The following is a 24,263-nucleotide window of genomic DNA, read 5'->3' as shown; positions in this document are numbered from 1 at the left end:
TTGGTGAATGCAGGCTTGGGGGCTGTTGTGGCTGGGTGCACAGAGAGACCTTCTACAGGAGACTAGGCTGCAGCTCTGAAGGCCTTCTTCATAGCTCCCAATGGTGGATCTTAATGAAGAGACGGTCCACAGTTCTAAACAGTTTATTTTTATGACAGAAAATAGATGTATAAAACCATACTCTGCTTCTAAGGATGGGACTGACATTGAAGACTTTTCAAGGGAGGAATTTCTGAGAAGGGAAGCTTATTGGCTAAGCCCTCCAGGCCTCTAGGTACCTCATTAGCTTGGAGAAATTTTTTGTGTGCCTACATGATCATAGGACACTTTTCTTTTATGTGAGATGCATGGCATGTCAGGAGCCTGGAAGGGAGCTATGAGTCACCTAAGTCTCAGGTGTGTGCCCACCGAGTCTCTGGGTCTCAACCTGCTCTACATTTCCAAAGTTCCTGGCATGGTTTTACGTTCCACACTTGTCAGTGTATCAACTGCTATACAAAGACTTTTCAAAGAATCAACCTGATTAAGGGATTCAAAATCATTCTGTGCAACTGTGCTCCAGCAGAATCATTGGGCTGAAAGTGAACTGCCCATGTGTTGCCACTTCTGTGAGCCATTAGACTATTGTGGCTTCAGGAGAATTATATGACCTTCCAAAAGCTTTCCAAATATGAAAATTTTATAGGAACCCAACTTGCTAACTGTGCCAGACAAAGAAATTGTTTAAGGCCATAGGTGCTACTTTTAGGAGTCCAAATGTGTCTGTGTTTTGAATCTAGTCAAACACAGATAAAAGTATTTAAAATTCAACTTGCATCTGTACTCTAAGGAGATTATTGCTTTGTCCTTCTTTTCTAAACAGTATCTATAATAGCATTTTTTGCATAATAATAATATCGCAGTATTATTGAATAGTCTATAGATGTCTTTCAGCATCCAGGAAGATGCTGTGATCCAGCTACACAGTTATCACAATTTAATCTAGGATAAATTTTTCTAGGTTATAGCATCCTTAAAATACAGAGTATTATTTGCAAGAACAGTTCCATGAAATGTAAATAAAAGATATCTAATAAAAAATACTATCAACTGTTCTTTCCCTAGCACAATACACCAATGATTGTCTAACACCCACAGTCTCTGGGGAGCAAGGGTCTGGATCAACCTTTCCCAATCAGTTATGAAGCTTCAACAGACATCACTGTAACACTCATGGCCTTTGGGTAGAGGGTCCAAGACAGATTTGAGAGCACAGTCTCCTAATCAACACTTGCTCTTTCTAATCATGATGTTCCGTCAACAATTCCATGTCATGGCCTCTGACAGTGGGCACCAGACAAAGAAGCATATTTTATACCAGACTTTCACTAGAGGCTCCCTGTTCTTCCAAATGAATTCATGGCAATACATGATATACCATATCCTAAGAGAGCTCGCCACAGTGCAGCTCCATAGTCAAAAGTTCCATCCCAGGATCACCCCAGATGTATCCATGGCAATGATGGCTTTTAAGGCATTGCCTACCATGAAGGTGAAAAAGGGGAGGAAGACGATAGAGAGCCTGCCCTCAGGGATCTCGGTGCAGATGGCAGCATGAATTGTCATGATTGCTCCCAATGTGCCAACTGTAGGTCCTTATCTTCCTGTGGCAACCTTACACACAGAACTGACAAAATTGGAAGGGACACCTTCAGACAGGCACATGGGCACAAACTGCTCTTGAACCAGAATGTTCACGATGCTGGACGAGAAGTTCCACACAACACATATATTTGTGCCATGTGGAATAAGAAGAAATGACTGAACATCGACAGCCATATTGGAGACCAAAGGATCATAGATGCTGGGTTAAATGTAAAGCATCCGACATGGTCAGAGACAGGAACCACACTCTCCATAAGCAGAATACAAGGGCGTCCGCGGCTATGATGCCTGTCACAGTCTTCTGGCCATCACCTAGGCTATTGCACTGTGTGTTAATCTCTTTTCTGAGGTCTACTTCTTCCATATGCTATCCAACCAAATAGCTTTATGACATCAACACAATGCTGCACCTTGGACTTCAGTGGCTCAAACTGCCAAATAGCAGCTGATCCAAATGTGCAGCCTGTGAACACAGCAGTAAAGAAAATGGGCTTCACTGCAGTTCTTATAAGCTAAGGGCAAGGATAAAAGACTGTTTCCTCTAGGGGTGGGATCAAGGCACATCTGTATGTTTGTCCCCATAACACTGTCTGATCTTCAAAGTTTATCCTTCCTCGGTGCCTTTATAAATGTACTTTTTTTTTCTGAAGAAATAATTTTATTCTGTAATCATGCTGCTCTACAGCTTGGGTCTCAGAGAGCTCCTGGTAGCCTTCCCCGAAGGAAGGCACAGAAAGCTAAAACAGTCCCAGCCTCACTGTATCCAACCTATCAATGCCATCTTCCTAACCTCTGGCCCATCTTGGCCTGATCTTCCTAACCCTGCAGAAAGACATTATCATGAATTTGACACAATACAGTGAATTTATTGTGGGTCTCACATGTTTTGCAGAGAACCAAAATTCTTGTTATTAATATCATTTTCTTTCCATTTTCAATAGATAATTTTCTTATAGTAAATAACCTAAAAATTCCATAAAAATAATAAACTAACAAGGTATAAATCATAAACAAAGGTGAGATGTGGATTCTTTCAGGCCCTAGGAATGTGGCTTCAACCTTTATGTCTTGATATGGGCTAAAATCAGTCTGCTGATCAACCTTGTGATGTAGCTCTGTGGTATCGCCAGTGCTCTTCCAGGCACAGTGTCCCGGGTTCGATTCCCAACATCTGCAAGGTTTTACCTTTTCCCCCTCTGGGTCTCTTTCTACTCTAAAACACATTTCCGTCGAGACCTCCATAGCCTCCTCATGATGATAAAAGAGCTCATCTATGACATGACAAAAAATGTTGCTCTATACCTTCGAGATAATTCCATGGAGACCTCCATTGTCTGGAGAGTCCAGCCTGGTCATGTCTATAGGAAGGTTTTGATCACAACTTGAGCAACTCGCTGCTCTCAGGCCAGTGGGAGTTTCCTAGTGGGCATGCTTTCTCCGGTTATAGGTAACAAGGGGGAATGACTTCTGCTTAGAGAGAAAGCAAGGGAGGGCTGGGCAGAGCATTCCTACTTACTAAGAAGAGAGAGGGGAAGAGCATTGTGGTTGTCAGGGAAACCTGAGTTCTTTGTGCACACTCTTTTCAATGGCCAACCCAGGGATGTAGCGCAAAATGCATTCTCTGTAGCCAAGCTTATGGGTTTTCAGAGGTGAGCAATTGGATCTTCCTGAGGGTGGGAAGACAGATGCAGGGAACCCGGACCCACTTAGGCTCACTCCCACTTCTGGATTTATGGCCAGTGTGTTGCGTGCAGCAGGAGACGGACTTGGGAACATTACTCTTCCTCGGGGAGAGCTGCTCGGTACTGGGGTGCACTGGAGCCATTACAGGGGAGAGAAATGAGGAGGGTGAGATAGGACAGAATATACTGTGCACTCTCTGACCCCAGTATTCTCTGTGTGAAACAGCTATGAGAGGTGGTAATTAAGTGGAAAATTCTAAACAGTAGTATAGCATTTTCCTTTATAGATGTGTCAGATGATTTTTTTACATATGCAGCTGGCTAGAAGATTTTATCTTCCTTCACTATTTTATTGTTGTTGTTGTTGTTCTCTTTTGCTTTGTTGTCTTTTGTTCCTTTTTCCTTTTTTTATTAGATATTTTCTTCATTCACCTATAAATACTATCCTGAAAGGCCCCTATACCTTCCCCCAACCCTGCTCCCCAACCCACCCCCTCCTGCTTCCTGCCCCTGGCATTCCCTTGTACTGGGGCATATGATATTTGCAATACCAAGGGCCTCTCCTCCCATTGATGGCCAACTATGCCATCCTCTGCTACATATAAGAGAGGGATAAGAGAAACAGGGAAAGCCATCCCATTGGAGTTAGGGTCCAAGCAAGCAGGAAGTTGCACCAAATGGGTCAGGAAGTAGCTGTGCTGGAGTTAGATGAGGGCAGTCTGAAGCCCTTCATGATAGGATGGAGAATTCCAGAGTGTCAGAACAGGCAGGCTCAGGTTTTTCACTGGTATCTGAAAAAAAGAAAGGGGTAAAAAAAAAATCCGTTCCCAATCTGATGGTGGCTGTTTTGTCTTGTTGACAGCGTCTTTTGCCTTACAGAAGCTTTGCAGTTTCATGAGGTCCCATTTGTCAATTACAGTGCAAGCCATTGCTGTTCTATTTACGAATTTTTCCCCTGTGCCCATATCTTCGAGGCTTTTCCCCCCCTACTTTCTCCTCTATTAATTTCAGTGTCTCTGGTCTTATGTGGAGGTCTTTGATCCACTTAGACTTGAGCTTTGTACAAGGAGATAAGAATGGAAAAATTCGCATCCTTCTACATGATAACCGCCAGTTGTGCCAGCACCATTTGTTGAAAATGCTCATTTTTTTCCACTGGATGGTTTTAGCTCCCTTGTCAAAGATCAAGTGACCATAGGTGTGTGGGTTCATTTCTGGGTCTTCAATTCTATTCCACTGATCTACCTGTCTGTCACTGTACTAGTACCATGCAGTTTTTATCACAATTGCTCTGTAGTACAGCTTAATGTCAGGCATGGTGATTCAACCAGAGGTTCTTTTATTGTTGAGAATAGTTTTTGCTATTCTAGGTTTTTTTATTTTTCCAGATGAATTTGCCAATTGCCCCCCTTATTTTTTTTACTTTTTTCATTTTTATATATTTGGTTTTTTATTGGTATTTATTTCATTTACATTTCCAATGCTATCCCAAAAGTCCCCCATACACTCCCCCACCCACTCTCCCAACCACCCACTCCCACTTCTTGGCCCTGGCGTTCCCCTGTACTGAAGCATATAAAGTTTGCACGATCAATGGGCCTCTCTTTCCACTGATGGCCGACTAGGCCATCTTCTGATTCATATGCAGCTAGAGACACAAGCTCTTGGGGGAGGGGGGTACTGGTTAGTTCATATTGTTGTTCCACCTATAGGGTTGCAGACTCCTTCAGCTCCTTGGGTACTTACTTTCTCTTGTTCCTCCATTGGGGGCACTGTGATTCATCTAATAGCTGACTGAGCAACCACTACTGTATTTGCTAGGCCCCGCATAGTCTCACAAGAGACAGCTATATCTGGGACCTTTCAGCAAAATCTTGGTAGTGTATGCAATGGTGTCAGCATTTGGAAACTGGTTATGGGATGGATCCCCAGATATGGTAAGTCCCTAGATGGTCCATCCATTTGTTTCAGCTCCAAACTTTGTAACTCCTTCCATGGGTGTTTTGTTCCCAATTCTTTTTTTTTATTAGGTAATTTCCTCAATTACATTTCCAATGCTATCCAAAAAGTCCCCAATACACTCCCCCCGCAGTCCCCCCCCCACCCCCCCCAACCCCTTGGCCGTGGCATTCCCCTGTACTGGGGCATATAAAGTTGGCAAGTCCAATGGGCCTCTCTTTCCAGTGATGGCCTACTAGGCCATCTTTTGATAAAAATGCACCTAGAGTCAAGAGCTCTGGGGTACTGGTTAGTTCATAATAATGATCCACCTATGGGGTTGCAGTTCCCTTTAGGTCCTTGGGTATTTTCACTAGCTCCTCCATTGGGGACCCTGTGATCCATCCAATAGCTGACTGTGAGCATCCACTTCTGTGTTTGCTAGGCCCCAGCATTGTCTCACAAGAGACAGCTATATCTGGGTCCTTTCAGCAACATCTTGCTAGTGTATGCAATGGTGTCAGCGTTTGGAAGCTGATTATGGGATGGATCCCTGGATATGGCAGTCTTTAGATGGTCCATCCTTTCTTCACAGCTCCAAACTTTATCTCTGTAACTCTTTCCATGGGTGTTTTGTTCCCAATTCCAAGAAGGGGCACAGTGTCCACACTTTGGTCTTCGTTCTTCTTGAATTTCATGTGTTTAACAAATTGTATCTTATATCTTGGGTATCCTAAGTTTTGGGCTAATATCCACTTATCAGTGAGTACATATTGTGTGAGTTCCTTTGTGAATATTTTACCTCACACAGAATGATGCCCTCCAGATCCATCCATTTGGCTAGGAATTTCATAAATTCATTCTTTTTAATACCTGAGTAGTACTCCATTGTGTAAATGTACCACATTTTCTGTATCCATTCCTCTGTTGAGGGGCATCTGGGTTCTTTCCAGCTTCTGGCTATTATAAATAAGGCTGCTATGAACATAGTGGAGCATATGTCCTGCTTACCGGTTGGAATATCTTCTGGATATATGCCCAGGAGAGGTACTGCAGGATCCTCTGGTAGTACTATGTCCAATTTTCTGAGGAACCACCAGACTGATTTCCAGAGTGGTTGTACAAGCTTGCAATCCCACCAACAATCGAGTAGTGTTCCTCTTTCTCCACATTCTCGTCAGCATCTGCTGTCACCTGAATTTTTGATCTTAATCATCCTGAGTGGTGTGAGGTGGAATCTCAGGGTTGTTTTGATTTGCATTTCCCTGATGATTAAGGATGTTGAACATTTTTTCAGGTGCTTCTCAGCCATTCGGTATTCCTCAGGTGAGAATTCTTTGTTTAGCTCTGAGCCCCATTTTTTATTTTGAATTTCTGGAGTCCATCTTCTTGAGTTCTTTATATATATTGGATATTACTCCCCTATCTGATTTAGGATGGGATCACCAATTGCCCTTTCTATCTCAGTGAAGAATTGAGTTGTAATTTTGATGGGGATTGCATTGAATCTGTAGATTGCTTTCGGCAGCATAGCCATTTTTACTATATTAATCCTGTAGACCCATGAGCATGGGAGATATTTCCATCTTCTGAGATCTTCTTCAATTTCTTTCTTCAGAGACTTGAAGTTCTTGTCATACACATCTTTCACTTCCCTAGTTGCAGTCACACTAAGGTATTTTATACTATGTGTGACTATTTTGAAGGGTGTTGTTTCCCTAATTTCTTTCTCAGCCTGTTTATCCTTTGTGTAGAGAAAGGGGTAATATCCAATATATACAAAGAGCTCATGAATCTGGACTCCAGAAATTCAAATAACCCCATAAAAATGGGGTTCATAGCTAAACAAAGAATTCTTAACTGAGCAATACCGAATGGCTGAAAAGCACCTGAAAAAAATGTTCAATATCCTTAATCATCAGGGAAATGCAAATCATAACAACCCTGAGATTCCACCTCACACCAGTCAGAAGGGCTAATATCAAAATTCCAGGTGACAGCAGATGCTGAAGAGGATGTATAGAAAGAGGAACATTCCTAAATTGTTGGTGGGATTGCAAGCTGGTACAACCACTCTGGAATACAGTCTGGCAGTCCCTCAGAAAATTGGACATAATTCTACCGGAAGAACTCAAATGATATGCACTCACTGATAAGTGGATATTAGCCCAGAAACATAAAGCACCCAAGATACAATTTCCAAAACACAAGAAATTCAAGAAAAGGGAAGACCAACATGTGGATACTTCATTCCTCCTTAAAATAGGGAAACAAAATACCCATGAAAGGAGTTACAGAGATAAAGTTTGGAGCTAAGACAAAGAATGGACTATCCAGAGACTACCCCATCCAGGGATCCATCCCATAATCAGCCACCAAACTCAGACACTATTGCATATGCCAGAAAGATTTTGTTGAAGGGACCCTGTTATAGCTGTCTCATATGAGGCTATGCCAGTGCCTGGCAAATACAGAAGTGGATGCTCACAGTCATCTATAGGATGGAACACAGGGCCCCCAATGGAGAAGCTATAGAATGCACCCAAGGAGCTGAAAGTGTCTTCAACCCTATAGGTGGAACAATAATATGAACTAACCAGTACCCCCAGAGCTCGTAGCTCTAGCTGCATATGTAGCAGAAGATGGCATATTTGGCCATCACTGGAAAGAGAGGCCTCTTGGTATTGCAAACTTTATATGCCCCAGTACAGGGGAATACCAGGGCAAAGAGTGGGAGGGTAGGGGAGCAGGGCAGAGGGAGGGTATAGGGAAATTTCGGGATAGCATTTGAAATGCATATAAAGAAAATATATAAAAATAATAAATAAAGGAAAGGGGAAGAAGAAGGAGACACTTTTCATTTAGAATTTTTTAAAGGATTATGGAGCTGAGAAGATGGCCTTTTTAACTTGCAGATGTCTTTTCAAGTAAAAGTGCTTGCTTCAAAGGCATGATTTATAATCTCAGTTCTGTTCTTAAAAATCACGGAAAAAGCCAGATGTGGTCCTTGTGGTCTCAGGATTCCTCCAGCAGGATGGGAGATGTAGGCATAAGAAGTGGCTAAAAGCTTGTGTGCCAAATGGCCTGGAATATGCAGTATATGCAGTATACTACAGCAGCAGAAAGAAGAGAATGCCTGCCTCAAAGAATGTTGGAGTAGAGAGCTGAACTTAAATAAAAGTGTCTTCTGACCTCCACATTTGTGCTATAGCATTTGCATGCCTGTACTCAAACACTCACAAATACATACAAACACACACTTGCACAGGGACACACACACACACACAGACACACAGAGAGAAAAATACTGTACACACACATGACCTGAATCTAAAGTAAAATTGTCCTCTGACATCCACACTTGTGCTATGGCTTTTGAATGACACAAGCACACACACACAAACATATACACACACACACAAACATACAAAAAAATGCACACATGAACACAAAAATTTAGTGAAGATATCACTGTTTATCTTTATATTTACAAAAATGTGTCTGTGCGTTGAGTGTGTATCTGTGTGTGTGTGTCAAGGGTCTGTGAGATGTACAAAGAGGAGACATGTGTAGAACTTGCACTTAACTGAATGTAGACAGGTTTCACCTTCCCTGTTCTTCATGTCAGATTCATGCACTCTTCCATGTTCCTGCTTCCCTTTCTCTGCCTCCTTGTGAAACCTTAGAGAATTCTGTGGACTCACCATCCACATCAGCTCCAGACAAGAACAAGTGTCACCACGTGGAGTCCTGTCAGCATGTTACTAGAGCACTAGTGACAAGATCACGTGGGACATGATAGATAAGTCAGTTCCTTTGTCTTCCCTTCCTTCTGACAAGAGGCAGATGTTCTGTGCAGATGTGGGCCTATGTGGTACCCTGTGGTACCACACACATTAAAAATTAGCATATACTAAATGGGAGAGTGATTTTTATCACCACAGAATGCAAGATGTGCTGAAAATTATCCATGTGACACAACTTATACAATTATGTGCGACAGAAAGCTCATTGTCGGGGCATTCCAGTGCAGGCAGTCCTTTGAGCTAGGGGTAGAATTCAGGCCAGAGACTGATATCAGCTTACTTATGGCCATATGTGCTTGTGAGTGTTGTTTGAAATTTTGTATCCAGGTAGGAAGTGTAAAAAAAAAACCAAACAAATAAAAAAAAGAACTTGTTCTCTGGTTGATGAAAGAATAAGGCAGGGGTGTGGCTCATTCAGTAAAATGAATACCTAGTGAGCAGGAGGACCTCAGTTCCTTCCCCAGGAAGAAAAGAATGGCACATGCTTGCCTGTGAATGTAGAGACCCAGATTCCTGGGAATCGCTAGGCAGCCAGCACACACACACACACACACACACACACACACACACACACACACATCCTAGAGTTTGTGCATGTATATATTTTCTATATACAGTGGCAGAATTGATTGTGTTCAGATTCATGGAGCAAATGAATTATGTGCACAAATGGATTTGTTTCTGTGTGTTGTGTGTGTTGCCTGCATGTGTGTGTTTCTGCTTCGACTCATAGTAGCTTCTATAATTTCATCAAGTCTATACTTTTATTCACCTTAGGCCAGGATTGGGTTCCAGTCTTGGGTGGATATTAGATATATCTCAGACATGAATTTTTATATGCAATCAGAATATACTCAGGTGTAAGATCTCCCAAACTGAAGAGTTAAGGATGGTCCCATCAACTCCAGTTCCCAGCCTATGTTCTCTCCCTCCCCTCCATAGTCCATCAGGCCTGACTCACACTGATGCAGTTCTCATGAAAGCCAGGAGGATGGAGCAAAACTAAATTCTTGCATTTTAGTGAATAGGGCTGATGTTTTACAGAGTAGCAAATATCCCCAAGTTCATGTATCTCTGGTGTGTTTGGAAGCTTCAAGGGTGTACTAGAGAAGTTCCGTTTGTGGATCAACACAGATCTAGTACTCAACAACTCACTTCATCGCTGTTCAGTGTAAAGTGAGCAGTTCAAACTGTGTAAAGAGTGCTCCTTCATAGAGAATATGGTGTCTGATTATTCAGGGGCATTTTGTAAAGAATATAGTATTCATACTTGGACTGAATTTTCTGGCACTCAGATGCATTTCCCAAACATTCTAAGTAAAGGATTAAATGCCAGGGGTTCTTTTCTCTCTTTCCCACAACTTGCCTCTAGGTTGTCATGCAGGATGAAGGTTTTAGGTACAGAAAAGTACTCTTCAAGCCACCAATAGAGAAATGCAAACATCACTCCAGACAGAGATGCTTGGATCTACATTGTGGTCCTGCCTGCAAAATATGCTAGGGCATCTGTGGCATAGTCCTGTGGAGCAACAACCAACATCTGAAGTGACATAAGGCCCACTCCAACAGATGGGACCTACACCTGACACTGCTTTGGTGACCAGGACCAGAGACTAGATAGCCCAGGGACCTAAAGTAAAACTATACTATTCCTTATAGCAGAAAGTGGAGGGCATAAAATGAATCTTGAGGTACCCTCAGGAAAAATACTTGTCATTTCTGCAAACCTAATTGTGACATTCATTTACAAATGCTGATGCAATATACAGCTCTCAGCTCAAAGGAAAAGTATATTATGGAGTCAAATATGAGGGAGAAAATATGAGTGAGACAGATGTAGGTTATTACAAATTCCATGGTACAATATGGAAGCAGTTTGATGAAGTACTTAGTGTCACAGAGCAAATAAGCTACAAATCAATCACTTCTTGTATACATTGATGCAAGTATTAATCGTGCCCAAACTATGCTGTTGGCATTAGCTGCTATCTGATGGCATTTGTCCTCTTTGGTTTGGAAGAAAACTGTGGTTTTGTTAAGATAATATTATGTGCAATTAAAAGAAAAAAATGTGCCAGTAGGACAGGTCCAACTTTATCTGACAGTGACAAGATGCTAGGTGATTCCAACACAGAGGGGCCAGGGAAGGGGTTCTTCTGAGCTAAAAAAAGCACACATAAACTGTAGTTAGGACTGTAACATTCCATTATATCCACACCACTGAAGTTCCAATCAGGTGATCAGTCTTTGCAGACCCAGCTTCTTTCTAGGAATCCCTGTCCCCACACACACAATGGCTCTCCCTCTCTCTACTCTAGCTCCCTGGAATCCAATAAGGTGTTGGTTGAGGGGCCAAGAAGTCAAACCACATCCTGTAACAAATTCACCAATGACTGTTATACACAGGATGCTGAAAGCTACTCAATAATGTTCTTTTAGGGTGAGTCTGGTGAAATAGCCTTTGGACTCGTCTATGGGACATGTCCCTCATTTCCTTCAGTAGTCTCAGTAGCCTCTACATGCTCTTAAGGAAGTAGGGGCAAAGTGCAATGAACATCAATCAAGTAAAGTCTCCATCATCGAGTAATCCATGCAGATCATTCATGAGTATCATTGACATTTGTCAATCATTGGTTGACAATGGTTTCTGACAGTTCACAGAAAGTTGAATATTCGCATCACAGAGAAGCCACACATAGTACTTGTAGTTTAAAAATAATACCAGGAATACTTGAATGAAAAAGTGTCCACTATTTGTGAGCAATCTGGGTGCATATACCTATATTGCCTATACATTAGAAAGGCTCAGAACATTGCTGAGTTACTACATACATAAATGCAGAATGTACCTGTTCATGGGTCTGAGTGTTCATTATTGCTATGATATCTATTCTTTCAATGTTGTCCTACATATTCCATGTAACATGAATAAGTGCTATAATGTTCATTTTACTTGGCTGTCTAATTACAAACTTTATAGATAAATGGATAGAGAAAGTAAAGCAAGGAACAGAGCAACATCACAGAAGAGGATTGCATAAAGAGAGACCTCCATAAAGACCTAAGATGTCTGAGCCAGAATGGTATTGGAATCAAGGTTGACAAGTCAGGAAAGACAGAAATCAACAGTCATACTGACACTCACACATGTACAGAAAACTGCCAACTTGTACCCAACATTTCTCTGTGTATGCCATGTTCAAATCAAACTTGTGCAGTAAGGATTATGTGTCAGAGAACAGTACTAATGTAAGCATATATGCATACCTACAAATCTATATTGTGGGTTGGAGGATGGCTCAGTGGTTAAGAGTACTGCATGCGCTTCTCAGAGGTCCTGAGTTCAATTCGCAGCAACCACCTGGTGGTTCACCCCTTCTGTTTGGGGATCTGGTTCACTCTTCTGGCATAGTGGTGTACATGAAGATAGAGCACGCACATAAAATAAACTAATAAATATTTAAAAAACAAACATAAGTTAAAATCTAGGTATCATATACAGATCATTGTATACAAATGTAAGGTTAGAGAATTTCTAACAGAATGTACAAAGGAAAATCTCTGTCACTGGGTAATAGTATATATATTTCGAAGAAAAGAAACCAAATAAAAACCAAAGTTGGTGAATTAATGAAGGTGAAATCATTTAAAAAAAACAAACAAACAAACAAACAAACAAACAAACAAACAAACAACACCGGGCGGTGGTGGCACACGCCTTTAATCCCAGCACTCGGGATATATGCTCTACCACTGAGCTACATCCCCGGCTATGATACTGGGGTGATTATAGCCAAAATCAAGATACAATGAACGTAAGAGCATTTATAGAGCCTGAAAGGATTCACATCACATCTTTGGGTATGATTTCTCACTTCTAGTTTAGTATTTTGATGGGATGTTTAGATTATTTATACTATGAGAAAAACATCTATTTTCAACGGAAATTAAGAAATATCAATAACAAGAAATGTTGTGCTCTGGAAAATATCACAGACTTACTATGAATTGAGGGATTTATGTCAAATTTATTATAATGTGTATCTGCAGGGTTAGGAAGGTCAGGCCAAGGTGGTGTTAGAGGTTGGGTAGATGGCATTGCAAGGTTGGTACAGTGAGGCTGGGGCTGCCTTTAGCCCTGTGTGCCTCCCTTCAGGGCTGCCTACCAGGAGCTCTCTGAGACCCAGACCCCACGGCTGCTGGAATGCAGGATAAAATTATTTCTTCAGCAAATATTTACATTTATAAAGGTACCGAGGAAGTATAAACCTTGAATATCAGATAGTGTTAAGGGGACAAGCATACAGAGGTGCCTTGATCCTGCCCCTGAAGGAAACAGTCTTTTGCCCACCCCTAGTTTTAAGAACTGGAGTGAAGCGGTTTCTCTCACTACTATGTTCACAGGCTGTGCATTTGGATGCCCTGATAGGTGGCAGTTGAATCTAACATCCAGAGTGCAGTATTATGCTAACGCATTAAAGTGATCTGGTTGGGTATCGCAGTGCCACAAAAGGACATCACAGAAAGGAGATTAACAAGTCGTACACTAGCCTAGACTGTGACAGGCATCATAGCTGCAAACACCCTCTTATTCTCTTATGGAGACTGGGGATCCCTGCATTGAACCATGTCCAGAAAGTTTACATCACAACCAGCATCAACAGTTCTTTATTCTCCAGTGTGGCTGTCTATGCTCAGTCGTTTTTCCTTTTTTAAAATTATTCTCATTTTTATGTTATTTTATTTATTTACATTCCAGTCATGGCCCACTGTCGATCCACTTCCCACAGTTCCTTTTCCCATTCCTCCTCCCTCTTGCCTATGAGAGCCCCCCTTTCCTCGCCCTTCCCTGAGGACTCAAATCTATCAAGGATTAAGCACATTTCCTCCCACTGATGCCAGACCAGGCAGACATCTGCTGTATATGAGTCAGGGGCCTCACATTGGCCCTGTATGCTCCTGGTTGGTGTCTCAGTCTCTGCGAGCTCCCTGAGGATCAGGGTTAGTTGAGTCTGCTGGTCTTCCTATGGGGTCGCTCTCTCTTTAAACTTTTTCAGTCCTTCCTGGATTTCAACCATAGGTTGGATCCAATGGTTGAGTATAAGTATCTGCCAGTGCCTCAGTCTGCTGTTCATAGAGCCTCTCAGAGGACAACCTTGTCAGGCTCCTGCATGTAAGCACACCATAGCATCAGTAATAGAGTCAGGCCTTGGTTCTCCATCCAAACACCAATGAAATGGATCCCAAGTTGGGCTGGTCACTGGACGCCTTTTCTTCAATCTCTTCTCCATTTTCTTCTCACAGATTTTTAGACAGAAAGAGTTTGGGGATCAGGGTTTTTGACAGTGTATTTTTAACCCCGTCTTTCTATGGGAGTTGGACACTTTGAGTTCCCTCTCACCATTGCTGGACATTTTGCCTAAGGTCACCTTCAAAGAGTCCAGAGTCTCATACCTCCTGGGTATATGGAGGTCCCCCTAATTTCCACTACCAGAGGCTGCATATTTCAATTCATTCTCTTGGCTGTCTGGGCTTCTCTCATGTCCCCTCGCATATCTGACCCTGTTCCTCCTTTCCCCTCTCCCTCTCTTCTCCCATTCAGGTTCTTCCCTCCCTCTGCCTATGTGATCATTATCTTCCCCCTTATAAGTGAGATTAAAGCCTCCTTACTTGGCCTTTCTGCATGTTACTATAGGATATGTACAACCTATATGTCCATAGGCTATATCCTAGGTATTCTGTTGTCTTTGGCTAATATCCACTTATCAGTGAGTACTTACCATGCAAGTACTCTGGGGTCTGAGTTACCTCATTCACAATGATATTTTCTAGTTCCACCCATGTGTCTGACAAATTCATAATGTCCATTGTTTAAAAAAATCCTTTATAGTATTCCCTTGTGTAAAATAACCACATTTTCTATATCCATTCTTTGTTTGAGGGACATCTGGGTTGTTTCCAGATTTTGGCTATTACAAATAAGGCTGCTATGGACATGGTGGAGCACCTGTCCTGTGGTATGATGGGGTGTCTTTTGGGTATATAACTAAGAGTGGTATAGGTAGAGAAGGAACTGAGATAGCAGAATCAACCTCATGTTTTTTTTTTTAAATATTTTTTATTAAGTATTTTCTTCAATTACATTTCCAATGCTATCCCAAAAGTCCCCCATACCCTCACCCCTACTTCCCAACCCACCCATTCCCATTTTTTGGCCCTGGTGTTCCCCTGTACTGGGGCATATAAAGTTTGCGTGTCCAATGGGCCTCTCTTTCCAGTGATGGCCGACCAGGCCATCTTTTGATACATATGTTTTTAATTAGATGTTTTCTTAATTTACATTTCAAATGTTATCCCCTTTCCTAGTTTCCTCTCCAAACATCCCCTATACCCTCACCCTCACCCTACGTCCCACCTACCCACTCCCACTTCTTGGCCCTGGTTTTCCACTATACTGTGGCCTAGAGTCTTCGCAAGACCAAGGGCCTCTCCTCACACTGATGGCCTACAAGTCTATCCTCAGCTACATATGCTGCTAGAGACATGAGTTCTGGGAATACTGGTTAGTCATATTGTTGTTTCTCCTATAAGGTTGCAGACCCCTTCAGCTCCTTGGGAACTTTCTTTAGCTCCTCCATTGGGGACCTTGTGTTCGATCCAATAGGTGACTGTGAACATACACTTTCTGTATTTGCAAGGCACTGGCATAGCCTCACCGGAGACATCTATATCAGGGTCCTGTCAGCAAAATCTTGTTGGTATATGCAATAGTGTCTGGGTTTGATGATTGTTTATGGGATGGATCCCCGGGTGGTGCAGTCTCTGAATGATCCTTCTTCAGTCTCAGCTCCAGGCTTTGTCTCTGTAGCTCCTTCCATGGGAATTTTGTTCAGCTTTCTAAGAAGAAATGAAGTATCCACACTTTGGTCTTCCTTTTTCTTGAGTTTCTTTTGTTTTGTAAATTGTATCTTGGTTATTCTAAGTTTCTGGGCTAATATCTACTGTGGGGCGCCGCTATCTTCCGGTGCTGAGTCATTTCCTCAGTACCGACTGGTAAACATCTAGTTTGCGCCTGCGCTGGAAATCCCCGCCCCGGGCAGCTCCGCCTCAGGGATGGGGTGATCAGTGTTGAGCCAATCATGGCTTGCCACGTCCGAGGCGGGGAGAATTTCCTATAAAAAGGAGGGGCTGGGACTGCCTGGGGTCTCCGGTTGTGAAGCTTATGCTCTCCCTCTCAAGACGCATAAAGCTTACTGCAGAAGAACCCTATTGTGTGTGGTGTCCTCATTCGCGGGCGAATCAGTGAACCTCACATCTGGTGCTGAAACCCGGGAAAACGAAGAACATCGTGAGCACCGTCGGAGATCCCTCGGTGACGGGGAGGGTCCAGAACTGCAGGAACTACGTCTCGGAAAGGTATGCCTGAATTTTACTTGACCCTTTCGCACTCCCTTCAACTAACCGGGCCGTGGGAGGGATTGCCCGAGGCCTTAATTATCGTCCTCGTGGCCTTGGTTGTATGGTTCCTAGCCCTCTTCTTTTGTGAACATAGAAGGTTGTGTTAAATTGAAGTTCTTACGATCTCGGAGACATAAAACTGCAGTCTCCTTTAGAGTATCATGGGGGCTTCTCAATCAGTACAAACTTCATTAAAAGAACTTCTCAAAAGAAGGGACCTGAAGCTTGGGGATAGAGTTCTTCGCCGCTTTGTTGAGGAAGTTGATCGAGTAGCTCCCTGGTATGCGGTGTCAGGATCTCTGACGCTGCTGTCATGGAATAAGCTAGGCAACGATCTAGAAACCTGTTCAGACCTCAGGTTGGGAGTTAAGGCCATATGGAAACTAGTTAAGAGTTGTCTTGAAGATGAGGCCTGTGAGGAGGAGCGAAAGAAAGGGCAAAAGGTTTTAGAAGCTATGCAGGAAGGTATGTCAGAATCCGAGCGTAGTGAGAGGATGGGTGTGCGCACAAAAACCGTAAAAAAGGCAAAAAAGGGAAGTGAAAAAGGACCTCCCGGGAGAAATAGAAAGGGAGAGAAGGGGAGCAGCAAGCCCGGGTTATATCCGACCCGAGAACTGGCTGCCCTCCACCTAAGAGATACCTCGGATTCTTCCGAAACCGAGGACAGTAAACTGACCTCGGAGGAAGAGGGCGAGTTAGAAGAAGAAGCAGTTAGATATAAAGGAGAAAGGTATCACCCAGATGAAGGCGGGCGACCTAAGTCAAGTAAGCCCGCGACCGGTGTCTCTTTTAAGGATAGGAGATTGTTGGCTGCCGCCATTCCCTCCGCTCCCCCACCTTATGAGGCCCGGTCATCTACAACTTCCTTTTTTCCCCAAAAGATCCTCCGCAAGCTACAATTAGCGTTTCCTGTTTATGAACAAGAAGGGGGGAGAATCTACGCTCCTGTAGACTTTAGTCAGATAAAAGATCTTGCAGAATCAGTAAGAAAATATGGTCCCAATGCTAATTTTACTATTATGATTCTTGAAAGAATGGCACAAACTGCCATGACACCTAGTGATTGGCAAATGGTGGTTAAGGCCGCCTTGCCTACTATGGGACAATACATAGAATGGAAAGCCTTGTGGCATGAGGCAGCCCAGTCCCAGGCCAGGGCCAACGCAATAGCCCTTACGCAAGAGCAGCGGGATTGGACATTTGACCTTTTAACAGGCCAAGGCCCGTGGGCCGCAGATCAAATTAATTACCATTGGGGGGCGTACGCCCAGATTTCCAGCACAGCCATACGGGCCTGGAAGTCACTTAATCGCAAGGGAGAAACCACCAATCAGCTTACAAAAATTGTTCAAGGGCCCCAGGAGCCCTTTGCCGACTTCGTCGCACGCATGATGGAGGCGGCAGGAAAAATCTTTGGGGACCCAGAGGGGATAGGACCCTTTATTGAGCAACTGATTTTTGAACAAGCCACCCAGGAATGCAGGAATGCCATTGCTCCTAGAAAATCAAAAGGGTTGCAAGAATGGCTAAGAGTGTGTAGAGAGCTTGGAGGTCCACTTAGCAATACTGGCCTCGCGGCCGCCATCATGTTAGCACAAAAGCATCCTCCACAAAAGAAGACCGGTGAACGGACCTGTTTTAATTGTGGTAAGCCTGGACATTTCAAAAGAGATTGCAAAGCCCCAGAAAAGAAAGGGGGGGTCTTGACCCTCTGCACGAGGTGTGGTAAAGGGTACCACAGAGCAGATCAATGTCGCTCAGTGCGAGATATACAGGGAAGGCTTTTGCCTCCATTAAATGTTCCTGCTCCCAATGTGCCAAAAAACGGGTCATTGGGCCCACGGTCCCAGGGCCCTCAAAGATATGGGAACCGGTTTGTCAGAACCTCCGGGATGGCGGAAGAAGCGACCCAGGAAGACCCACAAGGGTGGACCTGCGCGCCGCCTCCGACCTCCTACTAATGCCCCAAATGAGTATCCAACCAGTACCTATAGAGCCAATGTCACCTTTGCCCCCTGGGACCATGGGCCTTATCCTCGGACGAGGATCACTCACCTTACGGGGCCTAGTGGTCCATCCTGGGTTTGTTGACCATCTACACTCCCCCGAAATACAGGTCTTATGTTCTAGCCCCAGGGGCGTGTTTTCTATCAGTGCGGGGGATAGGATAGCTCAATTGCTGCTCCTCCCCGACACCCTCTGGGAGGGCTCCCCAGGCCCCAGTCCCAAAACGATGGGGTCGTCAGGAACTGATTCAGCCTACCTTGTTGTATCCCTGAATGAAAGGCCCAAACTCTGCCTCGAAGTAAATGGAAAAAGGTTTGAAGGTATTCTTGATACCGGGGCAGACAAAAGTATTATATCCACGCACTGGTGGCCAAAAGCTTGGCCCACTACGAAATCGTCCCACTCTCTACAAGGCCTGGGATATCATTCATGCCCTGCCATAAGCTCAATGAGTTTGACCTGGAAGGCTCCTGAGGGACAAAAGGGTAAATTCGAACCTTATGTGCTCCCGCTCCCAGTAAACCTTTGGGGGAGAGACATTATGCAACATTTGGGCCTAACCCTGTCCAATGAAAAAATTGTGTTGGGGGAAGGTTTGAACAAGGCAAAAAACATGATGCTAAAGATGGGCTACAGGACAGGTAAAGGATTAGGACGGTCAGAGCAAGGAGAAATTGAGCCTATTTCACCAGCAGGAAATATAGCCCGACAAGGACTGGGTTTTTCCTAGGGGCCATGGGGACGGTTCGGCCTATACCGTGGAAAACAGAGGACCCGGTGTGGGTCCCTCAATGGCCCCTATCCTCTGAAAAAATGGAGGCCGCAATACAATTAGTAAATGAACAACTAAAATTGGATCATATAGAACCTTCTACCTCCCCCTGGAATACTCCCATATTTGTTATTAAGAAAAGATCAGGGAAATGGAGGTTGCTCCATGACCTTAGAGCCATTAATGAACAAATGCATTTGTTCGGCCCTGTGCAAAGAGGCCTTCCTGTGCTCTCTGCCCTGCCCAGGGGTTGGAATTTAATTATAATAGATATTAAAGACTGTTTCTTTTCTATACCTCTATGTCCAATAGATAGGCCCAGATTTGCTTTCACCATACCCTCTGTTAATCATATGGAACCCGATAAAAGGTACCAATGGAAGGTTCTACCACAAGGAATGTCCAACAGCCCTACTATGTGCCAACTTTATGTGCAGGAGGCCCTTTCTCCAGTAAGGGATCAATTTCCCTCGTTAGTCATGCTCCATTATATGGACGACATCCTTCTGTGCCACAAGGACCTTGGCCTGCTTCAAAGGGCCTACCCCCTTTTACTTAAAACTTTGAGTCAATGGGGACTTCAAATAGCTGTAGAAAAGGTCCAAATTTCAAATACTGGACAGTTCCTGGGTACCATGGTGACACCAAATAACATCATACCTCAAAAATTAGAGATAAGAAGGGACCACCTCCATACCCTAAATGATTTTCAGAAATTGTTGGGGGACATTAACTGGCTTAGACCCTTTTTAAAAATCCCCACTTCGGAATTAAGATCTTTGTTCAATATCTTAGAAGGAGATTCGCACATCACGTCCCCCCGAACATTGACCCCAGCTGCTGATCTGGCCCTACAAAAGGTGGAAATGGCCCTGACACAAGCGCAGCTGCTCCGTATCGAAGAATCACAACCCTTTAGTCTGTGTGTCTTACAAACTGCCCATTTGCCAACTGCCGTTCTTTGGCAGAATGGGCCCCTGCTATGGGTTCACCCAAATGTATCCCCAGCAAAAATAATACATTGGTATCCTGAAGCCATAGCTCAGCTTGCACTCAGAGGCTATAAAGCAGCCATCACCCATTTCGGGCGTAGCCCCCACCTCTTGGTGGTGCCTTATACCTCTGTGCAAGTTCAGACCTTGGCCGCCACATCTAATGACTGGGCTATACTAGTTACAACTTTCCCTGGAAGCATAGACAATCACTATCCCAAACACCCGATCCTACACTTTGCCCAGAGCCAGTCAATTGTGTTCCCGCATGTAACGGTAAGAAACCCAATTAAGGAAGGGCTCATGGTGTATACCGATGGCTCCAAGAGTGGTGTAGGGGCCTTTGTGGTCAATGGCAAAATATGTTCCAAACAATATAAAGAAGCATCACCTCAAGTAATAGAGTGTCTAGTGGTTCTGGAGGTATTAAAAACCTTCTCTGAACCCCTCAATATTGTGTCAGATTCTAGTTATGTAGTAAATGCAGTAAACTTGCTGGAGGTGGCTGGAGTAATCAAACCCTCTAGCACTTTAGCACAAATTTTTCAAGAGATACAATTAATGTTGCTTCAAAGAAAATTCCCAGTTTTCATCACTCATATCAGGGCTCATTCAGGCCTACCTGGCCCCATGTCCCTGGGTAATGACTTGGCAGACAAAGCCACCAAATTAATAGCCACAGCCCTGTCATCCTCTGTGGAAGCTGCAAAAGGATTCCACAATCGCTTTCATGTAACGGCAGAAACGTTGCGCCGTCGCTTCTCCTTGACTAGGAAAGAAGCTCGTGACATCGTCACTAGCTGCCAAAATTGCTGTGAATTTCTGCCCCTCCCTCATGTGGGGATCAACCCCCGCGGCGTTCAGCCTTTACAAATATGGCAAATGGATGTCACACATGTCCCCTCCTTTGGCAAGTTACAATATCTTCATGTGTCCGTTGATACCTGCTCTGGCATTATTTTTGCATCTCCCCATGTGGGAGAAAAGGCAACGCATGCGATCCAACACTGCCTTGAGGCTTGGAGCGCTTGGGGACAACCTAAATTTATTAAAACTGATAACGGACCAGCTTATACTTCACAAAAATTTCAAAGCTTTTGTCGCCAAATGGGAGTAACGCATCTAACTGGTATCCCATATAACCCACAAGGTCAAGGTATTGTTGAGAGAGCACATCGGACCCTTAAATCTTATGTTGTTAAACAAAAAGGGGGCGCTGATGAAGCTATACCCCGTACGCCAAAAGTGTCTGTGTCATTGGCACTATTCACCCTCAATTTTTTAAATATGACGCACACGGCCATACTGCGGCAGAACGACATTGTTCTGAACCAACTAGACCCAAAGAATTAATAAAATGGAAAGATGTCTTAACCAACAAATGGAGAGGCCCGGATCCTATTCTAATAAGATCCAGGGGAGCTGTTTGTGTTTTCCCGCAGAACGAACAAAATCCATTCTGGGTCCCAGAAAGACTAACACGATCAATACCCCAAGATGATGAAGATCGCCCTGCTGATATTGGGAATCATCCTGCCTCTGCAAGTGATGTCCCAGGAAAAAGGGCTTCGATGGGGAATAATGTCAACATTCCCACTCCCCATGCCGGTGATGTATGATGCTCAGGTATTTCCCCGCCTTTTTTCTACCAATGAAAGTCATGGGCTTCCATATTTACCGTGGGATCCCCAGATTGAAAAGGTCACAGAACAGAGAAAACATAATTTGAGGGGGAGCTTATGTTTCTCCCTCGATAGTTCTTTGACCGAGTGCATTGGGTTATCCTATCAGTATGTTGTCCATATTCCCAATGCACTAATGAATGATACATTTTATGGTGGAGATCTTGTTGATCTGTCTGGAGATTGGCCCAAGGTAACAAAAATTATTAATCATACTGAGTATCAGCAACCAAGGTTAGCCCCCTTTTGTGTAGCAAAGGAAGAGCTGTCTTCCACCCTGCCTTGGGCCGGCTGCCAAGCGCGTCAAGTGGGGCGAGTTAATGATTATTTCACATTATCCCCACCCTTGATTAATGGTTCATATAATGTGGCAAGACGCAATGGCGAAGATAATCCCTCGGCCATTGGCTATCCCTTCAATTTGTGGCTTTTGTGTGGCATTAATGGAAGCTGCACCGATATTGCGCCTCTGGCATTAATAGAGGGAGGCTGGTCCCAAAGGGGTTTTATGCGATTCAGCCTAAATTCCTCCTCCACGTGGTGGGTGGGATCGCTTCAACAGTTTCAACATCCCCCTACGCCTGTTTGTGTTTGGCCCCCTTTTCTTTGGCTTGTTAGTAATTCTACCTTGCCTAATAATTTGACTGGCATTTATTGTCAAAATTATTCCTGCTTTTATGCTACATGCTGGGATGCCAAGGCTTTTTCCTTTGCCATGGTTGTCCGTTTGCCCCGCTTTGTTCCAGTCCCGGTGGTGGCCCCCAGCTCCCTGTCCCTTTTTAGGGAAAAGAGGGATTTTGGTGTCTCTGCAGTGATCGTAGGAATTGTGGCTACTGTAGGCATAACCGCCTCAGTAACTGCATCAGCTCTGGCCCTGTCAGGGACTGTGCAGACCGCAGACACTATTAATCAACTGTCGGCCGCTGTGTCTGCAGCAATTGAAGATAGCCATCTTGCCTATACCCAGCTCCGGGGAGGATTATTACTGGTTAATCAACGTATAGATTTGGTTCAAGAACAAATTGATATCCTCTGGCAACTCGCGCAGTTGGGATGTGAAGTCAGAATGCCAGGGTTATGCATCACATCAGTACAATATAATAATTTCACATATGCCGCTAATCTTTCTAAGAGTTTGTCCCAACAGCTGCTATATAATTGGACGTCTGATTTTGATCAAACCCTCCAGAAACTTAGATTGGCCATCGTCCAAATCAATTCCACCAGACTTGACCTCTCCTTGACCGAAGGCTTTTCGTCATGGATCTCTTCTGCTGTTTCTTATTTTAAGGAATGGGTGGGGGTGGGTTTGTTTGGAATTCTCCTTTGCTTCGGATCGGTATTTAGCCTATGGTTAACTTGCAAATTATATAAGAAAAATAATAGAGACAAAATCATGATATCCCAGGCGCTTGCTGCCCTGGAGCAGGGGCAATCTGCACAGGTATGGTTGGCGGCGCTTAAACAAAATTGATTTGCACCACTGGTCGCTGGCTGCCCGCGCCTTAGCGGGTGAGCTTCAGCAGCCCTAGAGGATTGTAGAGCAATGCATCGCACAGGTGGTCCCCCCGTTCCACCTGGGGAATATGCCGTCTAGTGGGGGTTTCCTGCCCTAGTCTTCCCCTCCTCGAAAAAATGGCAGAGGGACAGGTCGGAGCAACTTCGGGTCCCACTCAAGCCTAGTCGTTGCTTGCGGACATAGTTCTTACATCTCTGAGTAAGAGGATTCGGCCAATGTTCCCGTCCTCTCATACTGGGTGTCCAGTTGGTTTTATTAGACAAAAAAGGGGGAGATGTGGGGCGCCGCTATCTTCCGGTGCTGAGTCATTTCCTCAGTACCGACTGGTAAACATCTAGTTTGCGCCTGCGCTGGAAATCCCCGCCCCGGGCAGCTCCGCCTCAGGGATGGGGTGATCAGTGTTGAGCCAATCATGGCTTGCCACGTCCGAGGCGGGGAGAATTTCCTATAAAAAGGAGGGGCTGGGACTGCCTGGGGTCTCCGGTTGTGAAGCTTATGCTCTCCCTCTCAAGACGCATAAAGCTTGCTGCAGAAGAACCCTATTGTGTGTGGTGTCCTCATTTGCGGGCGAATCAGTGAACCTCACAATCTACTAAGCAGTGAATGCATATCATGTGTCTTCTTTTGTGATAGGATTATATCACTCAGGATGATATCCTCCATTTGCCTAAGAATTTCATAAATTCAGTGTTTTTAATAGCTGAGTAGTACTCCATTGTGTAAAGGTACCACATTTTCTGTATCCATTCCTCTGTTGAGGGAT

General features: G+C 44.1%; 1 pseudogene; it reads right to left on the bottom strand.

The window, feature by feature from the left end:
• Positions 1 to 1,296: 1,296 nt before the first annotated feature.
• On the bottom strand, positions 1,297 to 3,000 carry LOC147004534 (presenilin-associated rhomboid-like protein, mitochondrial pseudogene; annotated as a pseudogene).
• Between the last annotated feature and the right edge of the window lie 21,263 nt (positions 3,001 to 24,263).

Source organism: Mus caroli, unplaced genomic scaffold, assembly GCF_978045245.1.
Source record: "Mus caroli unplaced genomic scaffold, Mus_caroli_1 scaffold_5, whole genome shotgun sequence".
In the NCBI taxonomy this organism is placed as follows: Eukaryota; Metazoa; Chordata; class Mammalia; order Rodentia; family Muridae; genus Mus; species Mus caroli.
This window is presented reverse-complemented; position numbering and strand designations above follow the sequence as displayed.